Genomic DNA, 16956 nt, shown 5'->3' on the forward strand with positions numbered 1-16956 from the left:
CTGGGTCTTAGTGTTGAGTCGGAGATCTCTGGGAGAGCTCTCGCCAGTTGATATCACGTGGGGCCAGGAGGTCTCTGGGGGTCCAATGTCCTGAACTCAGCTCTCCCACCTCAGAGGCTCAGGCCTGACACCTGGCCGGATCACCACGATTCTGTCAGTCACACGGCATTTCCTCGCAAACCGCAAGGGAAGATCCTTGAGGACAGGGCATATCCTTGTTTCTCTAGTGCCTATTACAATGCCCAGTCCACTGTAGAAACTCAGTGTGTAATCGGGAAGAACAAATCTGACTCCATACTGGATCAGTTTCTTTTACTTTAACCTTTGTATTCGATTGCTTCTGCTTAACCATACTAGCTCAGGAGGCATGAAACCAAGGAAGACCCTGTCAGAAGTGGCATTTTTATGTTGCTTATCATGTTTTTTCCATTCAGATTTTAGGTGGATTAATAGTAGAACACACATCCAGGCATTGTATAATTGTTGAAGCAAGAGTGGCATCATCAGTTCTTTAGAAGAGATTTGTTCTTCAAGTTCTGGTGCCTCACATTGTATGTGATGGTAGAGAACGTCCAAAGATTGATGAACAATTAAACTAGGCAGATTCTATGACAATCAACGTGTACAACAGCTTTGCCTAAAATTTTTTAACAGTTTTCTTTTTCCTGGTATATAGAGACCTGAAAATATATTTATACTTTAAAAATATTTTAATATGTTGATTTAGTTTATTTTTCATATTCTTAATGACCTGGTCATTACAATAACATCTGCATATTAACCCTGAAAAGGGTCTAATTTTAGAGTTTCATTTTATACTTTGTAGATTTCTGAGGAAGAAATATGAAATTGACAAGGATTAAAAGGTCAGATATGTTGGTTTTTTTTTGTATTCTCTATCACTGTTTCCAACTTCAAGGTCTCAGGGTCCCTATAAACTGTTAGAACTTATTGAGGACCACAAAGAGCTTATGATCACATGGAATATATATTTATATATATATATACACACACACACACACACATACATATAATATAAATTAATATGGAAAATGTTAAGAGGTTTATTTTGTAAATTTTTTAAAAATAATAAAACCATTATGTATTAACATAAATAACATTTATTTATAAAAGAACGTATTTTTCAAAACAAAAAATAGTGAGAAGAACATCATTGTTTTCAATTTTTGTAAATCTCTTTAGTGCCTGGCTTGTTAGAAGACACCTGGTTTCTTCTATCTACTTCTGTATTCAAACTGTTGTGATATCAGACAACAGGTAGCCTTGCGGAAACTCCACTGTACACTCATGAAAGATTGAGAATGAAAAAGCCAAGAATTCTTAGTATTTTTATGACAATAGTTTTGACCTCAAGAGACCCACTGAGAAGTATCTCAGTGACCTCCAGAGGTCCCTGGAATGCTCTTTGAGAACAACTAGTCTACAAATTTTTAATGTGAGATAATTTTGTTGTAGGAAGTGTGACTCCAAAATTTGGAGTTTTTGTGTATCATTCAATTTTCAAAATTTTCATTTGATTTTTAACGTTGAAAATCTCTTGCCTGTGCATCAGGTTTTTCTACTGCCTGTGTTTATGACAGTTAAAAACATGAGTGAGATGCTCTCCAAATAATTTTCTTCCCTTTTAGCCAATTTAAGAGATCTTATATGTTTACAAATTTTTATTCTTCACTTGACCATAAGCTCCATAAGGGGAGGGAGTATTCAATACTGTGTCTGATGTACTCGCTTGCTCAAAAAATATACATTAAATACCTGAATAAAGAAAAAAAGATAGGAAGGAACAAAAGAACATATTAACAAACCTTGAATAAAATGCCAAGTCTTTGCTTGAGGAAATTAGTTCTTCAAATGTCTAGATCATTCCCAAATGGAAAAAAAAAAGTGATCAAAATTTAATATACAGTGAGTATATGAATACTTTATAGTTTCTCAGATAAAATATGAAGAAGTCCGCTGAAAGTGAATGTGTCTATTCAGAAATTTTAAATGGAGTGAAGAAAACCTCTAACAATTTACAAGTGTTATGTACTTGCCTAAAAGGTTGGAAATATTTACTGCTATATGTATTAAGCAAGAGGTGTTTGTAGTATTATAAACTAATCATGAGCCCTATTCTCCTATCAGGCAGAGTTGTAATAAGGGATCCATAAAAAGAGATCCATAAAAGAACTCTCATGCCACTTGGAATCAGATCACCTGGATCTTGGTGCTGATTGCACATAGCAGTCTGATCATAAACTGCTTATTCAGCCTCTCTGAACTTACATGTCCTCCCACGGAAGAATGATCTAACAGTGGGAACACTTTAAATGTAACAGCTGCTTGTGAGGTAGTGAGTTCCTCACTACCGAGGGTTTTAAGTCCAAGAAGGAAGACCAGATCTCCAACACATTGCTGACAGCATGTAGGGATCCATGCAAGCTTGATTGCTTCAATGTCTGTAGACACCATTTCTCCCCTTTGAGAACAAAAGCCAAGGTATCTGTATTCTGCATCAGAGAATAAATGAATTGGGAGCAGAAACCAATCCATGGCCACTAAGGCCCTCGAGGTGAACCTTAGATTGAGAGCAAAGGAAAAGAGTGTGTCAGACAAATGAAATCAGTGTGTGATTTTCATGTTTTTTTGAGTTTTATAGAATGAGGTGACACTAAAGGCTGTGCTTGTGTGTGTGAGGCAAGGAGTATATGGGAAATCTCTGTACTTTCTGTCCAGTTTTGCTGTGAACCTAAAACTGTTCTAAAGTCTATTAAAAGAAAAAAAGAAAAGCTCTCCACCAGACAAAATCAGAGAAAAAACTCCAAAGCCAGATGTCTTCACTGGCAAATTCTACCAACTTTTATTGGAGAAATAATGTCAAGTCTACATAGACCTTTCCAGAAAATAGTAAAGGAGAGACTTTTTCCTGAAACATCATATGATAATAAAATCAGACAATTCCATTAAAAAAAAAAACTGCAATCCAATATCACTCATGAACATATATGCAAAATTCCTTTTCAAAAAATTTAATTAATATAGTGATAAATAAAAAGTAATACATTATGACCAAGTGGGTTTTATCCCAGGAATACAACATTGCTTTAAATTTTGAAAAATCAGCCATTACAATTTGACATATTAACAGATTTTTTAAAAAGAGAAAACAGCAACATTTAGCACTCATTCATGATGAAAACTCTTGGCAAACTAGAAATAGAAGGGAACATCTACAAACTGATAAAGGGCATCATTGAAAAACCGTATAGTTAACATCCTCCAAGTATGGTAAAATACTTTTCCTCTCAGTTCAGAAGCAAAGCAAGTATGTCCACTCTGACCAATCCTACTTGACATTGTATAGAATATCCTAGCCAGTCCAAGAAATCTAAAGAAAACTTATACAGCTTCATAAGGAAGAAGCGGAACTCTCTAACATCACGGTATTTTGTAGAACATCTTGAGGATTCATCAAAAAACCCACCCATGCAAATATTCAGTGTAGCTTTTGAAATAATAGTCAAACAGCAGAAAAGAACTCATTGTTTATCAGCTATTACTGTGGTTTAACAAACATAGTGGTATCCATACACAATGGAATACTACTACTCAGCAATAAAAAAGGACTGAGCTATTGGTACCTATAACAACTCTCAAAAGCCTTATGCCAAGTGAAAGAAGCTAGACCTAAAAGACTCTACGCTGCGATATAATTTATATGATATTCTAGGAGAGGCAAAATTATAGTAAATAGAAATAGAACAGTGGTTGCCAGTGGTCAAGGGCCCAGGGAGGGATTGACAGCAAAGGGTCATGAAGGAACTTTTTGGAGTGACGGAATAATTCTGTATGATGATGGGTTTAATGGTTACAGGACTGCATACATTTGTTAAAACTGTTTGAATTGTATATTTAAAATCAATTTTATTTCTCATAAATTACACTTCTGTAAAGCTGACTTAAAATAAGACATAAGACTCTATCTTCAGATAGCTCTTAATAGTTATACTGACAGAGTGTCACCAAGGATATTTTTCAGTAATTGGTTCAGAGTTGTGGGCTGATAAATGGATGAAAGCAAACCCCCCAAAAAGAGCTTAATAGTATTTTAGAAAGCAACCATTGGAAGTTAATGCTGGAATATAGCCACGTAAGGAGATCAGTAAATCCTAGCCAAAAGTTCAAATCTTCCATTATTTAATGAACTTGGACCAAGCTGTGGCACTTGTTAGTAATTATAATGGTGGTGGCAAATTTCATATGTATATGCTTTGCAGTTTTGAAAGCAACTTAGAATCCATTGCTGTATTACCTGAAAGATCTTAAGCCTGAGACATGTTCTGGCCATGAGAGCAAGAAAATATGTTCATGGGTATAAATAGGCATCACCAAAAATTAGAATGCTGTTCAGAATGCAAAATAACTTCCCAAGTCTTTACAGCCATTCTGCTCATCTGTCTGCCTCTGCTGTTCTTACTTTCTGAGGATCTCATTTTGGACATCCCACATTCCAACTCTCTGAGATAGGATTTGATTTGACTGAGTCATTTTCCAAGATGGTGGATGCCCACCGAGAAGACTTTTTTGTATCAGATCAACTCACTGCCCAGGGTAAGGGGTTGTTTTGAGGACAGCAGTTAGCCCTGGTCTGGATGGGTATGATGAAATCATATGGCACCAGCACAATTACGGCACTATACCCATGGCAATTTTTATCAGAAGTAGTTGTGGCCTGACTGGTATTTTAAAATATAAAACCTCTTTAGTATATCATTTCATCAGATCCCTATGACAGTCATTTTAAACTCTTCATTTTACAGATGAGTCTTTTCAGTTCCTTGTCCAGTGAGCAGCTCTTAGTAGGCACTAAGTAAATATTTGTTGAAGGATATTGTGAAGAAATTAAGAAATGGATTGATGCAGAGATGAATAAATCAGTGATGTTCATAGAAGTTATATATCTTGGCCAAGGGCACAGGGCCTGGCACACATTAAAGGAAAGCAGTAGAATACAGTGCACAGTTAATTTTGCAGGCTTTGCACTCAGATCTGGACCTTAACCTGCTTAGCCTCAACTTTTTCATGTGTGAAATCAAGGTAACGATTGCACTTACCTTTTCCGGGTCTTAAGAAGCATCAAGTAGGAAAATGTTTGCAGATGCGACAGCACATGCCAGGCACTTAGGAACTACCAATTAAAATTCAGGATCTCTGATCATAATTTCTTTGATTCTTGTCATTCCATCATCCTTGTGAAATAAACGTTCTTTTTGTAGAATAAAGGAACAAAAGGAACACAGTTTTCATCTTAGTAGAAATAAATCCGTGTCGTTTCTTTATCTTCCTTCTGCAAGTTCTGCTTATTACTGTGTATCTTTTTGCGTGTCCTTTTGTGAGTTTTTGGTCCCAATTAGATAACATATCTTCTCAAATTTAGTAGAATCTAATTTATCTGGAAACTACTCTTCACTTAATTTCAGCTCTTTATAACATGGCCAAAATCGAGGAATTTAAAAAAAAAAAACAGGAGCTAACCATAGAGTACTTTGACCTTCCTCCAAATAAATGCCATAATATGTATGAAGTATGTATACGTGTATAAAAGCTCACACATTTGACTCATAGGAGAATAATTTGAAATGTACTCACAGCTCATTGACCCTTTTTGAATATAATTCTCTTAAGATGAATTTTCGGATTTTCCCACCCAGAGCTGATTGAATCTAGCCAATTAAAAGAAGGCAAGAAAACTGACAACAGTAGGAATTAATTTTTCACAGGCTGTACTCTTCATTAATCTCAATAATACAAGGTATGTGGCTTCATCTGAGATGTAAATATCATTTATGCTAAACCTATTTCTTTGATAAAGGGTTGTGTTTGTGTTAAGAAACATGTATCTTTACAAAACATCCCAAACATAAATAACTCAGAAAGCATTTCTTCATTAAGCAACAGTTGAAGTTTTACAAATTGAATTAAACTTACTGAAATATGGATAATGATGAGCCTGCAATAGAAAAAAACTAGAAGTAGAGTGTGCAAACCGCATTTTTCCATTTTTAAACATAATATCAAAAATCTGTTCTTGAGTTCTCAGACACTGATTTAGCGAGAACTATTTATATGTATCAGACAATCATCTCTCTCCTTAACAGATATTGGGATAGTTTGACACCAGGCATAATCTGGAAATGTAAAAATATAAATGTTTAAGAGGATAATCTGGGACTTATCACCAACAAGGGCCAAAATAACAGTGAGATATCAGACTGTGCAAATGATACGTCGTGACATCTCTTGTATGTAGACAGATTTAAGTCCTTTGTTCCAATTGGAGATACTGAAAAGTAGCATGTTCTGAACATTGAAGCCCATTTAGATAAACCCACAGAGTACATGGTGGGCTTTTGTTATAGTTTTAGCTTCCCAGCCTCTTGTATGCTTTTCCTTTGGGGGAAAGAAGTGTCTTAGTGGAGGTAGGGTGTGCCTTTTTTGGTAGTCATCAGCGTTTTCTCCTTATTTCCAGCTCTCTGCCCTACAGGATAGAATTTCCTGGCTGCCTTCCTGTAGGATGGGTCCATTTCTACTTCTGGCCAGTCAGGTGTGAGCAACAGTGAGGGGGTCTTCTGAGTCAGATCATCTCATTGCTGGTGTGAGACTCGCTGGAGCCAGTCTTAAGCTTTAATTTTTTTGTTTGTTTCAAGGCCCCTTTACAGTCTTAGAAATTTTTGAGGCTTGTAAAAGATTTGGTTTATGTTGGTTATATAGCTATGCATTATCTATGTGTTATTTTTATACCTATATATCTATATTTACTGTATTAGAACTTGAAACAGAAATTTTTAAAACGTGTATTAAATCATTTAAAATAGCAAAACAAACCCATTACATATTGTCACAGTATATATTATGTGTACAGATAGTGTATATAATATACACAGTATATATATGTCTATATATAGTACATATAGTATATATATACACACTAAAAAGTGGAAAGAGTAGCATTGTTTTACATTTTTGCAAATCTTATTTTTCTGTCTCAAAAGAAGACAGCCTAGATGCTCATATCAGCTTCTGTATTCAACCTGTTGAAATATCACAGTATCATGTAGCCTCTGGAAAATTCCACTGTATGTTAATTAGTAAGAAAATAAGAGTGCAAAAGGAAAATGCTAGGCACAGCAGACAAAGAGAAGGCAGATGAAATGTGGCAGCATGAGAAGGAATCCATGTGCCATTGCTGGTTCTGAGATTTAGGGCCCCATCTGCAAGGTCCAGAGAGAGCCCTCTAGGAGCCAAGGATGACCCCCAGCTGACACAGCAAGGAAGTGAAACCTCAGTCCTAGCACCACACGTAAGTGAGTTCTGCCAGCAACCTGAATAAGCCTGCAAGTGCATTCTCCCTTTGTGCCAACAGAATGGAATTCAGCTCTGCTGACACCTTGATTTTGACCCTGAGAGACTTGCAGTTCACTGGACTTGAAAGCTTCTGTTGTTTTAAGTCACCATCGCCCCGCAAATCAAAGAATGTAATTCATCATAGTAACAAACTAAAAAAAGAAAGACCATGTGTTCATCTCTATACTCATAGAAAAAGCACTTGACAAAATCTAAAATCCTTTCCTGATAAAATTCTTCATGAAACTAAGAAGTAACGGGAATTTCCTCAAGCTGATACATGGAACCTATGAAAAATCCGTGTAGAGCATCATACTTCCTGCCCAAAGACTGAACACAAACATTTCTCAGATATGATACCAAAAGCACAGTCCTGAAAGACCAAATTGAAACATTAGACTTTATTAAAATGTAAAACTTCTGGTCTTTGAATGGCACTGTTAGAGAATGAAAAGACAAGCCACAAACTAGGAGAACATACTTGCAAATCTTATATCTGATAATAAAATTGTATCCAGAATGTATGAAGAATTCACAAAACTCAAAACTAAGAAAACAAATTACCCAATAAAAGGCAATTTAAAATACATTTAGGTCATAGACAGAAAAAACAGGCTGAAAAGAGAGAAGTGAATTCCTAGACAGAGGAGCAGCATTAAAAATATTATGGAGACATACCTATGGTCACCTAATTTATGACAAAGGAGGCAAGAATATACAATGGAGAAAAGACAGTCTCTTCAATAAGTGGTGCTGGGAAAACTCGACAGCTACATGTAAAAGAATGAAATTAGAACACTCCCTAACACCATACACAAATATAAACTCGAAATGGATTAAAGACCGAAATGTAAGACCTGACACTGTAAAACTCTTAGAGAAAAACATAGGCGGAACACTCTTTGATATAAATCACAGCAAGATCTTTTTTGACCCACCTCCTAGAGTAATGGAAATAAAAACAAAAATAAACAAATGGGACCTAATGAAACTTAAAAGTTTTTGCACGTCGAAGGAATCCATAAACAAGATGAAATGACAACCCTCAGAATGGGAGAAGATATTTGCAAATGAAGCAACTGACAAGGGATTAATCTCCAAAATATACAAACAGCTCATGCAGCTCAATATCAAAAAAACAAATAACCTAATCAAAAAATGGGAAGAAGACCCATTTACACCCATAAAGACTTCTATTTAGGCAGAAGACCTAAATAGACATTTGTCCAAAGAAGACATACAGATGACCAAGAGGCACATGAAAAGATGCTCAACATCACTAATTATTAGAGAAATGCAAATCAAGACTGCAATGAGGTATCACCTCACACCAGTCAGAATGGCCATCATCAAGCAATAAATGCTGGAGAGGGTGTGAAGAAAAGGGAACCCTCTTACGCTGTTGGTGGGATTATAAATGATACAGCCACTATGGAGAACAATATGGAGGTTCCTTAAAAAGCTAAATATAGGGGGCTTCCCTGGTGGCTCAGTGGTTGAGAGTCCGCCTGCCGATGCAGGGGACACGGGTTTGTGCCCCGGTCCGGGAAGATCCCACATGCTGCGGAGCGGCTAGGCCCGTGAGCCATGGCCACTGAGCCTGCGCATCCGGAGCCTGTGCTCCGCAACAGGAGAGGCCACAACAGTGAGAGGCCCGCGTACCGCAAAAATAAAAAAAATATATAAAAGCTAAAAATAGAACTACCATATGACCCAGCAATCCCACTCCTGGGAATATACCCAGAGAAAACCATAATTCAAAAAGATACATGCACCCCGGTGTTCATTGCAGCACTATTTACAATAGCCAGGACATGGAAGTAACCTAAATGTCCATCAACAGAAGAATGGATAAAGAAGATGTGGTACATATATACAATGGAATATTACTCAGCCATAAAAAGGAACAAAATTGCTCAATTTGCAGAGATGTGGATGGACCTAGAAACTATCATACAGAGTGAAGTAAGTCAAAAAGAGAAAAACAAATCTTATCAATATAATATTGCTTATATGTGGAATCTAGAAAAATGATACAGATGTACTTATTTGCAAAGCAGAAATAGAGACACAGACGTAGAGAACGGACATATGGATACCAGGTTGGGGGGATGGGATGAATTGGGAGATTGGGATTGACATATATACACTACTATGTATAAAATAGATAACTAATGAGAACCTACTGTATAGCACAGGGAGCTCTGCTCAGTGCTCTGTGTGACCTAAATGGGAAGGAAATCCAAAAAAGAGAGGAGATATGTATATGTATAGCTGATTCACTTTGCTGTACAGCAGAAACTAACACAACATTGTAAAGCAACTATACTCCAATAAAAATTAATAAAGAATTTTAAAAAATATTGTGGAGATCTGAACAAAATGAGTTTTAAGTAATGTTCGTTTATTATAGCTTGAGCTTTAAAATATCTTTTCTTGTTCACCTTATCTTTAAAGTTTATGTGTACATGTATGTGTGTGGTGGGTAGCTATTATTACTTATCTTTAAAGAATATGATAATCAAATGAGATCATTTCTGTGAGTGTAATTTGTAACTGTAAATTGCCATAAGAGGGGTTATTACCATCAGTAATATATTTTAATTATTATTATGGGGTATTGTCAATATATTATTATAATTATTATTATTAAAGATGAGTTGCTATATATCATCAAAAGGAAACAAAAAATAGGCAGATAACATCTTAATATTATTATGAAAATCGTTTTGAACTTGCAGATTCCCAGGAATCCCTGGACTCCACTTGATAATCATCATTCTATGACTCCTTTTCTCAGACATGGCGACTAGATCAAGTGACTGTCTTCATTTGGGTGAATACAGCATGTAGCAGTGTCCTCAGCTGATGAACACTGGGGATTGTAAAGAATGTGAGAAATAAAGTGGTTTTTCTTTTAGCCACTGAGATTTTGAGGTTTTGTTGCTATAGCACAATATAGCTCATCCTAATTATTACACTTTTCCAAACTGAAGTGGAAAGGTCCAGATACTCACTTTGTTGAAGCTCTAGCAACCAGAGGAGTGAGCACAAACCTTATTTGCAGCCTATTCAATATTCCTATCTGGTATTTTGAGTCTAGAACAGATGTTAAGGAAGAGGTACAGATAAGAGTTTATTCCAGTGAGAAGCTGGCAGAGACCAATAGCAGCAAAACCGCTGGTACCTGCAGCCTTGTTCACTCCTCATTGTTCAGCTATTGACAGACAAATGGGTGTCTGACTTTGTTTGACAGAACTGAATATCTTCTTCCCTGCTTATGAACTTGGTTCTCCAGTCTTCCGGTAACTTTCCTCCCTGCTTAAATTACCCAGAGCTCTATTCTTTGCCTATAAGAACACCATCTAGCTTTGCACAGTCAGGTAAGTGAGGTTTTGCTCTTTAGGGGTGTCTCCAAACTTCTTTGATCATATTCCACATCAGGAAAAAATGTGAGCCTATAACCCCAATATATCTCCCTGCCAGAAACTTAGATCACTTTTATAGACCAGGTAAATCTTGCTTGATCAGAATTCATTATTCCAAAATTTAACCTCACTATTCTAATTAAATACAAAGTCAGCTGTCTTATTGAAATGCAAAATTTTCTAGGTAAGTAATATTTGAAGAGGAAAGCAGCAATTCATTGAATAATTGGCCCTATTGATCTTATATTCACCAATAAGCACCTTTAAATATAAAATACTAACGTGGTGTTGGAAAATACTATCACAGAGTTTTCCAGGCTGATGGTTTGCCGTGGACTATAGGAAAAATCATATAGAGATAGTATTAAGGTGCAAGCTGTACAGGCTTTGATATCTTCTAACAGAGGGGTTCCAGGGCACGGATTGACTTCTTAAAACCACCTAGCAGGTTGAGTTGAAAAGTATTTTGAAAAATACATCACAGGGCTTCCCTGGTGGTGCAGTGGTTGAGAGTCCGCCTGCCGATGCAGGGGACATGGGTTCGTGCCCCGGCCCGGGAAGATCCCACATGCCGCAGAGCGGCTGGGCCCGTGAGCCATGGCCGCTGAGCCTGTGCGTCCGGAGCCTGTGCTCCGCAATGGGAGAGGCCACAGCGGTGAGAGGCCCGCGTACTGCCAAAAAAAAAAAAAAAAAACCATCACAAACTTACTATGGCACTGCAGGCCTACTTCTGCATTGAAGAATGAACTAGTGTAGGTTTTTGTCCTATTCTCCATCTAGAAGTTGTGCCCCTTGAATTGACATTTTAAAATTAAAATTTATTAAAATGAAGCATAATTAAAACAACTTTGAAAATATCAGCTTATTTTCAAACTCATAATTCTTGAACATTTTGAAAAAGATCTTTTATGCTTTTAGAAATTGCTGAGTTAATTAGACTATTCCTAAAACACCTTAAAACTGTGCTTTTGTTTTTGCTATTTCATTGAAAATTACTGAAACTCATTACTTAAGTATATGCTTACAACAGTACCTGATTGCTTTCAAGCTAATTTTCAAGTGAATTGAAACAAAACCCCACATTCCCAGAATACATAATCTTCCATAATTTTGTTTCCAGAATTGTAATTTTACAGTACCCATAAGTAATCCATTTAAGGATGGAAAATACACTGTGCCTCAGGGAGTATCCAGACAAGTTGCTTTTATCACAAATATCTGTTTGGTTCTAAAAGCCAAAAAGCTTTTTTTGTAAAAACTATGAGTTTGAGTTGTTGGTGCAATTTTTTTTTTCTATATAAATTAAACCACAGAACTTGTTATAAAAGCACGCATGTGATTCTCCAGGCTTCTCTTGTTGGTGATGATCTGGTAGTTTTCTAAAGTGCATCAGCCAGAATGCACATAACCCATCTCAGAAGCATCATAGTATTCCTGATGCGTGAAATGACTCTTTTGAACAATAGGCAAAGTGTGTCAGATGGAGATGTAACAGGCAGGAAAATACACATGATCAGAGGCCACTAAGAGAACTGCTAGTAATTTCATTGCACCAAGTGTTTGTTTAACTGTGGAAAAAACCTTATTTGGCATAGAAAGTACATTCTTTAGAGAAGCTGACCACATTGTTCAGCAGATATATTGCTTTTATGGCTGATGCATTAGACTGAAGCTGGAATTTTTATGAAACAATTCATTTATTGAAACTATATTGTTGAAAAATCTCAATACTTTAAAGTACATGGTTAAAAATATGTTTCAATGTGACATCTGATTTATCAACTGCATAGTACTGATGACAGAATATTTGAATCAATGATTAGTGAGTTGGTTATCTTTTTGAATTGTGGGTTTTGCTAACTCCTAAACTGACTCCTGTTGTCAGGAGAGGTTTCTGGGTGTGTTTTTTTGTTTTGTTTTGTTTTTGGTTTTGGTTTTTTTTGCGGTACGCGGGCCTCTCACTGTTCTGGCCTCTCCCGTTGCGGAGCACAGGCTCCGGACGCACAGGCTCAGCGGCCACGGCTCACGGGCCCAGCCGCTCCGCGGCATGTGGGATCTTCCCGGACCGGGGCACGAACCCACGTACCCTGCATCGGCAGGCTGACTCTCAACCACTGCGCCACCAGGGAAGCCCATGGATGTGGTTATTTTAAAAGGTAGACTCAGTAAAGATTTCTTGGCACCTTTGTACTCCTTTTCTTTCTATTTGAAGACAACTTAATTCTACTTATAAAAATATTTTCGAAACAGGTTATCATTGACAGCCCTAGCGTGCTGACCCCTACAGGAAGAAATAGGGTACTGAATTAAGATAGGAAGGCAAGATCTGTAAGGCAGCGGTCCCCAACCTTTTTGGTGCCAGGGACTGGTTTCATGGAAGACAGTTTTTCCATGGCCAGGGGTGGTGGTGGGGGGATGGTTCAGGCGGTAATGTGAGCGATGGGGAGCGGCAGATGACGCTTTGCTTGCCCACCACTCACCTCTTGCTGTGCGGCCCGGTTCCTAACAGGCAACCCCCGGGGGTTGGGGACCCCTGTTATAATGGATACCAGCTATCACCAATCAGTCCAATGGTGATTATAAACCTGTGTTCTTCAGGTGCAATTGACAGTATGCCAATTGTCAGCATGAGAGATGTTTATATCTAATATTTAAGAAACATACATAAGTGATTCCTTGTTCATACTATTTGAATTTCTTCTGATTTCTTCCATTTTGAGAGTCTACTGAGGAGATAGAAGCCTGATTAGATTTCTTGCCTTCTGGTCCCCTCAGTATCCTGACCCTTGGGAATGAGTTCTGAGTGAGAAACATTAAGCAGATATATGGGTATAGTCATCTTCTGGCAAGCAGAGTGTTGGCATTACAGTAAGTCCCTTACATATGAACGAGTTCCGTTCTGAGAGTGCATTCGTAAGTCCAGTTTTGTTCGTAAGTACAACGAAGTTAGCCTAGGTGCCCGACTAACAATTGGCTATATAGTATTGTATTATAATAGGTTTATAATACTTTTTGCACAAACAATACATAAAAACAAACAAACACAAAAAATAAAGAAAACTTTTTTTAAAAATTTAATTAATTAATTAATTTTTGGCTGTGTTGGGTCTTCGTTTCTGTGCGAGAGCTTTCTCTAGTTGCGGCGAGTGGGGGCCACTCTTCGTCGCAGTGCGCGGGCCTCTCACTGTCGCGGCCTCTCTTGTTGCAGAGCACAAGCTCCAGACGCACAGGCTCAGTAGTGTGGCTCACGGGCCTAGTTGCTCCGCGGCATGTGGGACCTTCCCAGACCTGGGCTCGAACCCATGTCCCCTGCATTGGCAGGCAGATTCTCAACCACTGCTCCACCAGGGAAGCCCAACATTTTTAATCTTACAGCACAGTACCTTGAAAAGTACAGTAGTACAGGACAACAGCTGGCGTACAGGGCTGGCATCGAGTGAACAGGCAAGAAGAGTTACTGACTGGAGGAGGGAGAGGAGGTGGGAGATGGTAGAGCTGAAGGATCGTCAGCAATAGGAGACGGAGGGCAAGCGGCAATTTCACTCACGCCTGACGTGATGGCACAGGTTCTGGTTCCTTTCTGGAACCAGATGCATGTTTGCATCTTTGAAAGTTCGAAACTTGAAGGTTCATATGTAGGGGACTTACTGTATTACCTGCAGTTAGCAAGTGTCTTCCCATAGGTTATTTTTCTGCTCTGGTATCTTGAAAATCTTTAAAACCTTGACTATTTGATTTTTAATTACATCTGTACCTTCTTGGTTGATTGAGAGAAGCCCCCTGAATCTACTCCAGGTAACTGGCATGTGTGCATGTGTCCCCAGGAATGTGAAGTAAATGACTGAACCATTTGAGTTACGAGGTTTCCAGACACTACAGTTTAGGCTTGAGTGCTTTCATTGTGCTGCTCCTCCTTTAATACTTTTCTTTCTGCAAGAGGTTTCTTCGTAAGAGGATGAAGCTGTCATCATTTTTTATGCTTTGACGGCTTATGCTCATTACTGACGATTCATGGCTTGCCAAGATGAACCAGTGTTAGCTGTTTGCCTTGCAAGCCCCGTGCATTAACATTGGTTGGCTGTACTGGTGATCACAGGGACTGAGGGCAGCACTCTTTCTTGGGACAGCCAGCAGGAGCGAATCAATCACATCCTGTTGTGCTTGCATCTGTATGCAGCTTGCCTTTGCACAGCATGACTTAGTGAAAAATGGTCGGTCGTCGTGGTATTATTTTATTATAACTATGATGATTTTTTTTGGTTGCATTAGCATCAGCCTCAACTGCACAATAAAATAATTCTTGGCAACTGCATAGAAAGTGTGAGACCTGCCATCATTTGACTCCTTCCGATGGTTTAAAGTCAGGCAGGTGTAAAGGGTTTTCAATAAAAATAAATTTGAAAATACGTAACTATTGAGGGAGATAAAACGTTGACTATTTTTACAGGATAAACCCCATTTTAAGAAAACATCTTATTTTATTTTTTTAAGTATGTCTCTCCGTCTTCCCTTAGAAATAGCGCAACTTTATTTAAAAATTTCCCTAAAGAAATTTGAAATTCTAAAAACTCCCTGTTTAGAGTCTTTGTTGGGTTACTATTTCAAAATAACAAGGTTTTACCCCCATGGCTATGTTCTGTAGCATTACATCTCTCCAAGCAACCTACTAATCTTGTCTATTAGATGGGAATTTTTTAAAGAACTGTGTTCGCTTTTAAACAGAAAACTACTGTCCATATCCTGCTATTCTTCAAATTGTAGGAGCACATGGAGAGAGAGATCCAAATCCTACTAAAGTACTTTAGTTTCCATCTTTTTCATGCTCTAGAAATGGAATCCATTAGAAGCCAACAAAGCCCATGTGTATTGCTGTCCCTCCTGTCAGCACACTGCATTTTGATAATTCAGCCAGAAGGCATTTTTATAAAAACAGCCTTCAAGATCTATTCTTGAAAAGGCATTTGTATACTCATTATGCAATTCTGTCATTTGTCAATAGGGAGTTCTGTAAATAAAGCACTGAGGTCTAAACTGTAGTAGCTGATGGCAATAATCTTGGACAGAGCAATTTCTTTTTCTTTATATATCTTAATAGTTCACAGCCGGTCTTGAAATAATGATCTTAAGGCTTCGTTACTGTTGGTAGCAGCTGGATATTTGTACAGTAAAACCATAATGGCTCAGAGACTTTCTGGTAAAAACTGTTGTTTATTATTTCCATAACCACCTGTCTAACTGTCCCGAACATTTTTTAGTCTAAGATAAACAATATGGAAATCTATTTACCTTAAATTTATAACCATGCTGTCATTTACATTACATAATTACAATTTCTCTATATTCTGTAAACATTAAACATTTATGAGTGGGTATTTTGCTAGATAACATAATTAGAATGTAATTCCTGAGCTGAGACTTGAAGTACGAATAGAAATTTGTTGGCCCATCCCAGCATAAGGAGACACACACATACACACACACACACACACACACACACACACACACAGATTTGGAGGATGGGCAGAACATGGGGAAATGCAACATATCAATATTTCAGATGGGCTATTTTGGCAGGTGCCTGTAGTGGGCAGTGTTTCTGAAGGTAAAGATACGTAAGCAGGGACCTGACAAAGGGCCTGGACCAAAAAATTTTAGATTTTATTTTGCAGGGATTAGGGGCCTTTGGGGGATTTTTTTCAGGAGATAAGTGATGTGATCCAAATTTGCCTATTAGGCAGAGCATTACAGTAACAATATAAAGTTGAGCCATTATTTTATTCTGTTGCTTGGCTGGTTTAAATAACCATAGCCTCATTGGTCAGATTGCACATAAAAATGCATATGTTCCCTTTGTAAATAGCTGCATGCTAGCTCTTGGCATAGAGCATTACATTTTAAAAATTTTAACCAGTTGACTCCTCTCATACAGACCAAACTTTGTTGAAAATATGGAAGTTAAACCCTGGTCTTATACCTTCCTTAAAACCCAATTATAAAAACTTTTTAGAAGAAAGCTAGTCACAGCAAAACCCCATACATTTTAAAGCAATTTATTTTATGATGCTGGAATTTTCAAAACAGACTAGACAAGAATTGTTTTGATTTTTTAATATTATCCATC

At 37.6% G+C, this 16956-nt stretch overlaps 1 protein-coding gene and 1 pseudogene across 5 annotated transcripts in view; both read left to right on the forward strand.

The window, feature by feature from the left end:
• Positions 1–16956, forward strand: part of SLIT2 (slit guidance ligand 2) — a 383800-nt gene that overhangs the window by 123884 nt on the left and 242960 nt on the right. The gene's annotated exons all lie outside the window — the stretch shown is intronic.
• Positions 4560–16956, forward strand: part of LOC141278724 (POU domain, class 5, transcription factor 1 pseudogene) — a 28725-nt pseudogene continuing 16328 nt past the window's right edge.

The sequence above is a fragment of the Tursiops truncatus genome, chromosome 5 (genome assembly GCF_011762595.2).
Source record: "Tursiops truncatus isolate mTurTru1 chromosome 5, mTurTru1.mat.Y, whole genome shotgun sequence".
In the NCBI taxonomy this organism is placed as follows: domain Eukaryota; kingdom Metazoa; phylum Chordata; class Mammalia; order Artiodactyla; family Delphinidae; genus Tursiops; species Tursiops truncatus.